This window comes from Larus michahellis, chromosome 20, assembly GCF_964199755.1.
Source record: "Larus michahellis chromosome 20, bLarMic1.1, whole genome shotgun sequence".
NCBI lineage: Eukaryota > Metazoa > Chordata > Aves > Charadriiformes > Laridae > Larus > Larus michahellis.
Window position 1 is genome coordinate 7,417,187 of NC_133915.1, and position 10,592 is coordinate 7,427,778.

The 10,592-nt window shown below is 54.6% G+C and overlaps 1 long non-coding RNA gene across 1 annotated transcript; it reads left to right on the plus strand.

Moving 5' to 3' along the window:
- Positions 1–1,207: 1,207 nt before the first annotated feature.
- On the plus strand, positions 1,208–10,317 carry LOC141733376 (uncharacterized). The gene is made up of 3 exons (XR_012584282.1): positions 1,208–1,319; positions 4,640–5,285; positions 10,198–10,317. It is a non-coding gene; the product is annotated as an uncharacterized LOC141733376 (long non-coding RNA).
- The last annotated feature ends 275 nt before the right edge of the window (positions 10,318–10,592 follow it).

Below are 10,592 nucleotides of genomic sequence, written 5' to 3' on the forward strand. Positions count from 1 at the left end.
ATTTGAATATTTACTGTCCAGTACTTTGAAAATAAAAAATTTGCCAAGTAGCCCCAGGTATAAAGAGTAGATGAAATCAGCACTTAGCTTTCGGCTTCCTCGGGACAAGGGTTCCCTTTTTTCCCAGCTGAAAAGTTCCCAGTGATAATGAGAACCGTTAATGTTTTATCTTTGCAGGGAGACAGGCAGAACAACGGGCGCAGGAGGAAATCTCTGAATCACAAAGATGTCACCTGAGGAGCGGCGTGCCACCAGCTTCTGCTCAGCGCTATTTTTTCCCCACGCTGTACCATTTTCACTGCACGTAAGTTGTCTCGTTGTTATAGTTGTTATAGTCAGCCTCTCCGGGGCAGGGGGGCTGTCCCTTGGCTTTGCCACAGCCCCAGAGCGTCCCTTCTCGTCTTCCTGGGACTCGCCTTCCCATCCCGAATAAGGATGCTGCTGCTGCGGCTGGCGCTGCGTTGCAGCATCCGCAGGGCAGGGGCACTCCACACACCGGTGCCGTGACGGGCGAGGGCCTGTGGATGCTTCCCGGTGTGAAAAATGGAGTGAGACTTTGTTGGGAGGCTTGAAGGTACAGAGGGGCTGCGGGAATAGCCAGTGGCTCGCAGGAGGTGGGGTAGAGATTAAAGATAAAGAAGAAATTTCAGCTCATTGGCAGGGCACATATTTTTCCAATATAAAGGCAAATGGGGGAACCCTTAAATAAATTGACTCTATAAAAACGTCCTTTTGTATTACTGCCTCACCTTTTCAGGAGGAAAACACCAAGGTTTATTTTCATGGCTCCCGAATAAAAATATCATTGCTGCTTCATAATTTCCCAGAACCAACAAGCAGTCCGTAGCTATTTAAAATACACAGGCCCCCCTCGGTACCCGCCATCCGCCCGGCTGCAGGAGCAGCTGCCACGTAATTACAAGTCCTCGTCACAAGTGCGGAGAAACAAGTTGTGGCATTTAGGAAAGGTCTGCAAAAATAGGTGTCAGACCTTAACTAATAGTGATTGTCCTCCCATTCTGCTGTAATTTACATTTAATTCACACATTTCATTTCCATTTAAAATATGATTACAGTGTTTTGAAGCACATCTCACCTGTCCCCTCCGATTACGGCAGGATGAAAATAACAGGAAGCAGCAGGAGCGAGCCTGGCTGCCCCCGTGCCGGGCTGCGGGATGGCAAACACACGGTGCCGTTCTCCCAGCTGGAGAAAGGCACAGAGAGGACTTCCAAAAACACCACCCGAGCGGGGACGGAGGGACGGAAGGACACAGACAGAGACACAGCCCTGCCCCACCTTCCTGCTGCTTCGTGCAGGTAATTCTTGCTGCGGGGTTTCAAGCACCGTCAAACACAGGGAATGAGAAGTGCCAACAGGGAGAACTGGGGTGCGGTGAAGCTGACTCTCCAGGCTGTGTTTTTCCGTGTTTTTTTTTCATAGAATACATGGGCTTATCCTCGTGACATGCTCGTGTGGCATCCAGGCACACAAGTTTTTCAGCAAAAGCAGTATCTGGGCATTTAGGACAGCCTGCTGCGGCGCAGGGCCACAGCCCGTCCCAGGAGGGCATGAGCTGGGGCTGGGGAACGGCACCGCGAGCTTTTCCTCTGTACGAGCCGGTTCCAGCCCAGGCTGCGCAGTGAGCGCCGGGCGAGAGCCCGGTCCGGTCGTGTTACTGCATTCAGCAAGTTTCTGTAGAAATAAGATGTTAAGCATGGAGCTGGAGCTGGGAATTAATACTCCATAATTCATATCCTGGAGTTTGCTCTTCGTAAGCCCAAGCCATTTACGCCGCTCAGTTTCGTTCTGGGTGCCCCCACGCTTGCCCCTGCCTCCCGCCATCACCCGCCTGTCCCTGCTCAGGGCACGGGATGAATTTTTTCCTCGAAGCTCTTTTCCCACAGATTTTAAAAAAGGAAGTTGCAGGAGAGGGAGTAATGAAGGAATTTAGAAGCCCAAAAATTCGCTATGGAGAAGGAAAAGCAGGTCCTTGTCCTCGGCAGCCTGGGAAGGGAGGTGTTACCCTGCCCTGGAGCAGACAGGAATCCCCCTGCGGAGTCCTTCATGAAACCTGGGCGCTGTTTACGCCATCAGCACAGGGATTCAGTGGGACAGAGGAGGAGCACAGGCTCGATGGCATCCGTAGCGATCAGGAGCTGTTGCAGAGCCTGGTCTGGCCTGATCTTGAGGGAAATCTTAATTTCTCGAGGGTGCAAAGCTTGTTCGTGCTGCCAGGCTGAGACTGTCCCTGCACCGGGTCTCACAGAGCCCGTCCCAGTGACAACCTGAAACGCAGCCGGGGACAGTGCTGGGGCTGCTCTCAAAGCAGGTTTCACCCCGGACAGGAGCTTGGAGGGGGAAGCCAGTTTGTAAAGTGCTTTTTACCAGGACAAAGGGAGAAGGTCGCCAGGAGAGTGGGGAAACCCCCCGGGAGCCCTGGGGAGGAAGCCATCCCTCCCGCCCTTGGGGACAGAAGCGTCCCTGGGGAAATAGTGACACGTTGACAGTCCGCTCTGTTAGTTTTAAGACGTGTTTATTCGTGTGGCTCTCTGAAGCACACTCGTCGCAAGGAAAGGATGCTTTGCTTCTCCCTGTCCCGGCTGTAAACGCTGCCCTTGGCCTCGGAGGGAGCGGGAGTTGGGGCTGACACTTTGTGCCGCTCCAGCCCTGGGGCTGGGTGTGTGCCACCCGCCCGCAGGCATCAAATAGTACTTATTTGGCAGTAAAACAGTGAAATCTTGCAAAACAAGCGCTGGCCGAGTAGCGTTTCACCTGAGCACGCTGAAGGCGGAGAAGCTCCCTGCACCAGCTCCGCTGGCGTTTGGGAAAGTCTGTGGGCTTTAAAGGGGCTGCTTCGCGTCGATTCGTGGCTGAGGCAGCCAAGCGAGGAGTGCCCTGAAGCGAGGGTGGCTCTTTGTCGCCCAGCAAACCCTCGGTGCCTGGTGCTTGCGCCGCCGCTGCCGCCACTTCAACACCTGGGCGCAGCTTCCCTGCCCCGTGTCCCCGCTGCGCCCGCCCCGTGGGTCCCCTCGTCCAGAGGACGCTGTGCTGCTGCCCGCTCCCCCGAGGAGCGGATCGGGTGGGAATTACAGTTTTATGAACATCAAAATCCCTCCCATGGATCAGAAGTTCGCAGCCAAAGACGCTGCCCAGAAACAGGAACTGCCAAAACCCTTCCAGTGCCGCCCCTCGCCCTCGGGACTCGGCGAAGGAAAAGTTTACCTCCTCCCGCAGAGGACTTCTGGAAGATTTTTTTAAACACAAAAACTCTTGCCTAGAAAATAAATCAGGCTCGCCCTCCCCACCACGTCCTCACCCGGCGTCTCCCCCGCGCTGCGCCCGCCCCCAGAGCACCGCAAAGGCATGGACGCGCTGATTAATATCTGCTACGTGTAGGGGAAAACAACAACCCCGTAAACAGTATTATTAACCCATGGGCTGGCAATAAATCAGTGTGAGAAGGTGACCTCAGCAATGCTGGAGTAATCCTGTGTGTCAGGGTAAATTTATGAGGCCAATTTTATTGGCCTGTATGACCCAGGCTCCTTGGAGATGTCTCAGTAACAAATCCAATCCATATCATTTATTAGCTTTGTACAGCGTCAGCGCTCAGCATAGGAGGGATCCCATTAAAACGTATTGCTCCCTCTGCAAAAGATGGGCACAAATAAGCCGTTGGATAATTGTCGGCTGCAAGGAGCCCCCGATTAAGGAATTGCTCGCTGTAGATCTGCTCTCGGGTCCATAAAGCTCGCCGGGGCTGGAAGTGCTGGGGTTTGGCTTTGCACCGTCTGCCCCTCGCCCACCCTGCCTGCGCCAACGCAGCAGGGCAGGGTCCGCCGTGGGAGGAGAGGTGCCAGCCCTGGGGGGTCTCCAGCTGAGTCCTGGTCTCCCCCTGGGACCCCCAGTGCTGGATGGGGATGTGGTGGCCCGGGGGGCTGCTGCCCTGCGGGGGCCGGGGGCCGCGGGGTGGCAGCGGGAGGCGCAGGGATGCGATGCCGCGGGGATCCTGCGAGCGCATCTCAGGACGGCTCCGCAGCCGGAGGGACAGCGAGGGGATTTTAAAGCGGTTAGTGGCTGAAACTCCTCCTCCGAGGCAGGAAACAGCTTGCAGGAGGGGAGGGATCCTCGGCCAGAGAAAAAGCTGCATTTCGTGAGCCACTGGTGGACCCGGCGGTGGTGTGCGTGGTGCCCGGCACCCCGGTGACGGGAGCCATCGCGCCTTCGCACCAGCACCTCCCGGGTCTGGTCTCTGTTGGCGAACCAGAGCCCGGCGCAGGCAGTTTAAGTCTGTTTGACTGTCCCTGTCATCATAAGGTTTACGGATGGTTAATTTATTCTTTATAGCACAGTCATTGATGGCTGTTAAATCACAAATGAGAGCCAATAAAGGGTGAATTGCAGCTGAAATTACACTGTTTATATGACAGCAGAGTGCTGGCTAAAAGATTCATATGCCGCTGATGAAGTACGTTATAAATTTTAATTACCATAGTTTGTACAAATGACATGTTTGAAATGCTATTGAGTAATGTGACCCTGATAATGAAACTATAAAATAAATCATTAACTTTCTGAATGAGCTTTTTTATTTCCATGCTACATGAAGTAAACTTTCCAATTTATTCCATTGCAGCCTTCTTTGGAAAAAAAAGTGCAGAGAGAAGAGTCGCCAACCACCCCCTCCACTCTGAGGGACGCTGACAAGCAAACGGAAGGAGGGATGAGTTGGATGAGGTTGGAAAGTGTATCAGAAGACTGGCCAAAACCAGCCAAAGCCCCCAAACCGCTCGTGGTTTCACCCTGGTTAATACGGGATGATGCCTTTGCTCCCGCAGCCACAGCCAGCTTAGCCGAGGGAGCGCAGAGATAAGAGCAGGGCTTGAGAATCAGCTCCGAAGAGCCATAAAAATCACAAGCACAGAAGAGAGAAAATCTCCATTAAAGTCAGGGCATAATTATAACTCAGTCGTTGGCTGGGGGCTTTGCAGCCCGAGCTGCCAGAGATCGGCCCGGCCTCCCCTGGGAGCTCCCTGGATCTGCTGGAGCTTTGAAGCAAGAGCGAAGGTGCCTGAGCCCCTGCCTGCTGGACACAGAAGCGGAGATAATCCCCTGTCTGGGGGTGACGAGACAAGTTTCGGCCCAGCAAGGGGTTTCTCGGGAGCCTGCCGGGGTACGGAGTGCAGACCAGGCAGTCATCGACCCAGCATCCTTCGGTCCAGCTCCGCTCGCTCAGGACAAGGGGATGCTCCTTAAACTCCCTGGGAAGACCCCAATATCAGGTTGTTACCTTATTATACCGACATATATATTTTTTAAGGGATATAGGGCATGAAACAGCTTGTCCCTCGGCTGGGGGGTGCTCCCTGCCCCCAGGTGCCCACGCTGGCCCGTCCCCCGGAGCGGGAGCAAAGGTTCCTCCAACCCTCCTGCGGAAAATCCACCAGCTCTGGGGCTCTCCGGCCCGACCCGCCGGCACTGCTGGCTTCTTCCTCATCTCCTTAATTAACCTGGGTTCTTTGCACCCCTCAGGATGAATATGAATCTTTCCTGTTCCCCGCCTTTTTCACACTGTAAATAAGCAATGTATCCATCTCACATGGCAAACAAAAGGCGGTAACGGGAGTCTCCAAATAAGCGGCAGGGAAAGGAGAGGGAAAGGGCACCCGTGACATTCCCAGGCTGTGGGGATGCAGCAGAAGGTCGCAGTGTCAAGTACCGTGCAGCAGTTGGGTTTTAAGAGGCGGAGTAATTGATGACCCATAATAACGTTTGCGGTTCTTTGTGTGGAGGTAGAGAGGGGTCTTATTCTTCAAGACATCGGCTGCTGGTCCCCGGGGTTCCCGGGTGCAAGGGAGTCCTTATCCATGGAAACTCTGGCAGAACGGTGGCTGGACGCATCACATCCAGTGCTGGCTGATTCCATCTCCCTGTCCTCGTCCCCCGGGCGGCCTCTCCATGTCTCTGCGCAGAGCCGCTCCTCACCAGCCGACCCACGCGATGAATCCAGACTCCGCCAGTGTGGGAGCTGAGGTTGGTTGCCCGTTCCCAGCTCCCAAATGGGCAGCCGAGGTGTGTGCCCGCTGCTGGCCCCGGTGTGGCCGAGCCCAGTGGCCCTCGTGGCACAGCCGCCTCGTGCAAGGCCACGGCCACCCCACCACCTCTCCCTGCCGGTCCCCCTGGGCCTGTTTTCCTCCCCAAAAGTGTTTGGAGTTGGAGGGCTCTTAACTCCTGCTTTTGTCTTATCAGCCAGACTGAAAATATTTCCAAGCAGGCTGCTCATGCCGCACTACTTACCATTAAAAGAAAGGACCACATTATTGCTGTTATAAACCATTGATTAAGGTTTATAATAGCAATAATCCCCTCGAAATTCATTGTTACTGCAGTTAATGACCAGTTTATTAGAGCGTTAACCATCCTTGGCAATGGGCTGAGTCGTTTAATGCTGGTAACGACCAATTTCTCAAGGGTTATTGCTTAAATAACAATCCTTTGTTAGATATATGTTCAACCACCAGATACTGCTCCAGCTGGAACCTTCTCCTGTGAAATAATTGTTAATTATTTCCTCCAAGTTTTGCCACCATGCCTCAGAGTTTTAGATGGGAAGGGCTGCTGAGGGTGCAGAGTGTCGGAGATGCCGAGAGCCGAGCCTGGCGCAGGCGAGGGGAAGCAGCCAGAGACGCGTGAGCCATCACCAGAGGGACGCGGGTGTAGGAGCCATAGCTTAGGAGGTTTTTTCCCCTCTTCTGTCCCCCATGACCGTCCCCGCCCCGGGCACGTCCACCCCCAGCACCTGCGGTGCTCTGCGGAGGCAGCGGCTCCAGTCGGAAGCAGCGAAGCTTCCAGGGATGAGCACCGGCCTCCCGGACACCGCGGTGAGGAACCCGAGAAGGGTGAGAGACGCCAGAGCTCTCCCTCCCTTCTTCTCTTACATTAACATGATCTGAACGTTTCATCGCGTTAACTATGTCCTATCGTGTCACGTTAGTATCATCCTTCTAACAGCATTCATTTTGCCTGACGTGATATGAAAGGTACAGATACGATTACCCTTTAATTGTGTCATATTAGCAAAAATAAATACTGATACAGTGCCAGGTTGACACAAAACGCCGGCAAATCCCTGGCAACAGGATCGGACTCTTGTTGCCCAGAGAGCACCCAGAAACCTGTGCGCTTCAAAACAAGCGCGTTTATCGGGCGATGCGGGAGGGGGGTCTCTGCCTCGGGATTTTTGGCCGTCTCTCTAAAGCCAGTGCCCGGCTGTGGGGGCGCCCACGCGGGGAGGCCCCCGGCCACGGCTCCCTCCCTGGGCACGGCCCCCCGCCTCTGGGAGCCAGCGAGGATGAGTGGAGGCCGAGTTGCCACAATCTGCTCGCTTCCAGCCCCTCACCCCAAACGCCTCGTCTCTAACCGGCTTTAACAGCTTTTGGGATGATCTGGCTGTGAAAAAAAGTAGCGTCGCCCCCAGAAAGTTACATTTCCATAGCAAGTTAAGTTTTAAGCTTTCATTGAGAAACACAAAATCTGAGTTTGGGGGATTAGGTGGAACCTGAACAGTGCTAGGTTTGGGTTTGGTGTTCCTCTCCCTCCTTTGCTCTTCGTTGCTGAGTTTGTGGGGTCTTTCGGGTGTCACTGGGAATAACGAGGAAAGAGGAAAGGTGGATAACTCTAACATCTGGGAGAAGTTCAAGTCCTGGTTTGGGCAGTGAGATGCAGGTCTTCTCCCGTGATGCTTCAGGCCCCTCCAGTCCCTGAGGAGGCAGGAATCTGCCTAAAATAAAGTGGAAAATACAAAACCTAAAACCTTTGGATTGTCCCCCTGTCTGTAGGAAGGAGTTACCGTTTTCTAACTGTCTCCACCATCGTCCAAAACCTCTCGCTGGTGGTGGGAAGCTTTGAACCGGACCCTGGCTGGGAAAAGCCAGAGGCGGCCAAGCTTTGCTGGCTGCGGTGCCGCGGCCCCGGTCCAGCCAGGCTGGGTCTGTCTCTGGTCCCCGTCACAACTGCTGCAGGGATTTGTGCGAGCATCCGTGTTATTTTAGAGATAATGTGAGCAGAGTGGAGCATGTCACAGGATAATGGTCTCCTGCTGCTAGGCTGTTCTTGGCATTTATCAAAAAATGACACCAGAGGGAATATGCTCAAGGGAACCGAGGTGTCGATTCGATGACTGCTATTTCGTGATAAAACTTAACAGAAATAAAAATGAATCAGTCACAAAACAGCTTATTTATAGCTGTGCCCAGCCCAGAAGGGGATCCCTGGGAAAGGCAGGGCGCTGGTGCTCGCTGCGGGCACCCACGCCGGCATCGCCTGGCCCAGAGCCGCAGCCATCAGGTACGGCATTGTACCTTCCCCCCACCCGCAAAACACCCCCGTGGGCAACGGAGGCGCCGGTGCTCGCTGGGGCTGGGAAGGAAGGGCTGGAGGATAAAGTCATCTGAGGCTGCTTAGATAAGACGTGATTTTGGGGCTCCGGGGGCAGGAGAAGCTGTGGCTGCCCCATCCCTGGAGGGGTTCAAGGCCAGGTTGGCCGGGGCTTGGAGCAGCCTGGGCTGGTGGGAGGTGTCCCTGCCCAGGGCAGGGAGTGGGACGGGATGGGCTTTAAGGTCCCTTCCAACCCAAACCATTTTGTGATTCTATGATTTGAGCAGGACAAGAGGCTTGGGGGGATGTCCTATGCTCCTCCTCTTCCTCCCCGATCTGTGCTGCCCCTGGAGCCGCCCGACCAGGCAGTGCTGCGCCCCAAAAGTCGCCCCCCCAAACTAAACCTGAGCAGCAGCCCCTGGATTTCACTCGTTCCCCCGCCACCGCGGTGTCTCAGCAAATACAAACCCAAACCGTTTTGCACAATGCTTACAAAACCAAACACTTATGGTGTTTTTCCCTAAAAACAAACATTTTGAGCAAAACGTTTCAATGCTGCCTGTGTTTATACGTCACCGTGGGGGTGGTCTCTGGATGGAGCTGTGACCCCCGCGCTGGGCTCGGCCCCACACCCCCGGGATGCAGATGGAGCCCAGCCCCAGAGATGGGGCTCGCTGGAGCTCCTGGGGGTCCTGTTCCCGGGGGGGGCAGGTGTCCTGCTGGCTCTTTGCCTTCAGCAGGCTGTGCCCCGGGGAGCCGTGTGGGCTCGGGGTGGGGGTCATGCATTGGGGGGTCCCAACCACCAGCACCACGCACCATCCTGGTGGGTTATGCACCCGCAGGAGCCTGGGCAGGGGAGTTGTGATGAATGGGAGCGAGAAAAAAGGGCAAAACATGGGAAAAAAAAAGGTCTTCCTTTGCTGTAATGGCTAAAAACATCTAATCCTGTGTCTGGTATTAAGTTAAATATCCTGGCTAAACCCGTCTCACCGTGGATATTGCACTCAGCCAAACACGCCGCTGTTTAAGGCAAGGAAAAGTCAGTGGGATTTGGGTTTCCACCCCAGCCCGTCAGCGGCACCCTAAAGCTAAAGGGCTCCACTTTATCAAGGTGAACAAATTAAACTTCCTGGGGCCAAGTTCTGGTGCGTTTCCAGGGACGGTCTGTTTTTGTTATCTCAGCTGTGGGCAGGGAGGAGGAGGAGGAGGAGGAGGAGGGCAGAAGGACGCGGCAGCACCTGGGTTCGTTGGCCCTACATGTAATAGGAAACAACAGGGGCCACAGGGGACGCGTCGCTCTTTTCCACCTACATGTTATTCCAGCCATAAATCCGAGTGACAAGCTTGAACTTTTCTCAATTGACATGTTTACAAGGGAAGTCCGCATTTGACAGGAAAATTAAGCATATCAATCACTTAACGAGCTCGTTAATGAATGGCTCTCAGATCTCTCTGGTTTTGTGCCTGGTAGCACAATTTATTGATCAAGTGTGCTCTCGGCCGCGGCCAGATGTTGCCGTGCCTTGATCCTCAAAGCTGGGACGGCCCTGGCCAGGGTTTAGCGGGAGGTCATTTTCTCCAGCAGACCCTGGGTTCCCTTTTCTGTCTTCTGTTTTCTCTGCCTTTCTCTCCCTTTTCCCCCACCAGAACAAAGAGAGCAGATGCGGGCTCGGGGCCCCTCACACCCACTCAGACATATGGAAGCGATCTCCTCTGTCTTTGTAATTACACAGGAGCTTGCTTTTCAATGGCTCCGGGTTTTATTGCACAGAAACCAACCTATTCCTACATAAAACATTTTTACGGCTTCTCCTCTAGGGGCTCCTTGGCGAGGACCTGGCGGGTGCGGGAGCGCGCAGGACCCCCGGCAGCCGGCGGAGCCTCTGGGCGGAGCGGGGACCCCCGGGGTCCCCCGGCGGGAGCGGGCAGCGCCGGGGACAGCGCGGGAGGAAGGCTGAGGTGAGGCGTGGCGGCGGAAAGATGGGAGCCAGATCCCCCAGTAAAAACTAATAGCTTTGAAAAGGCAGCAGAGAGCACAAAATAATGCTCAAACCTTAATGAGACCCATAAGTAAACCCTGACTGTGTTTGCCTTCCCGGCCCTGGTGTGCCCGAAATCCCACCTGTGAATGTGTTTGTAAAGGCCCCATGGGTCTGAACATCTCAAAGACACTCGTGAGGTTGCAGTGGGATGGAGGATGCTCCCTCCTATTT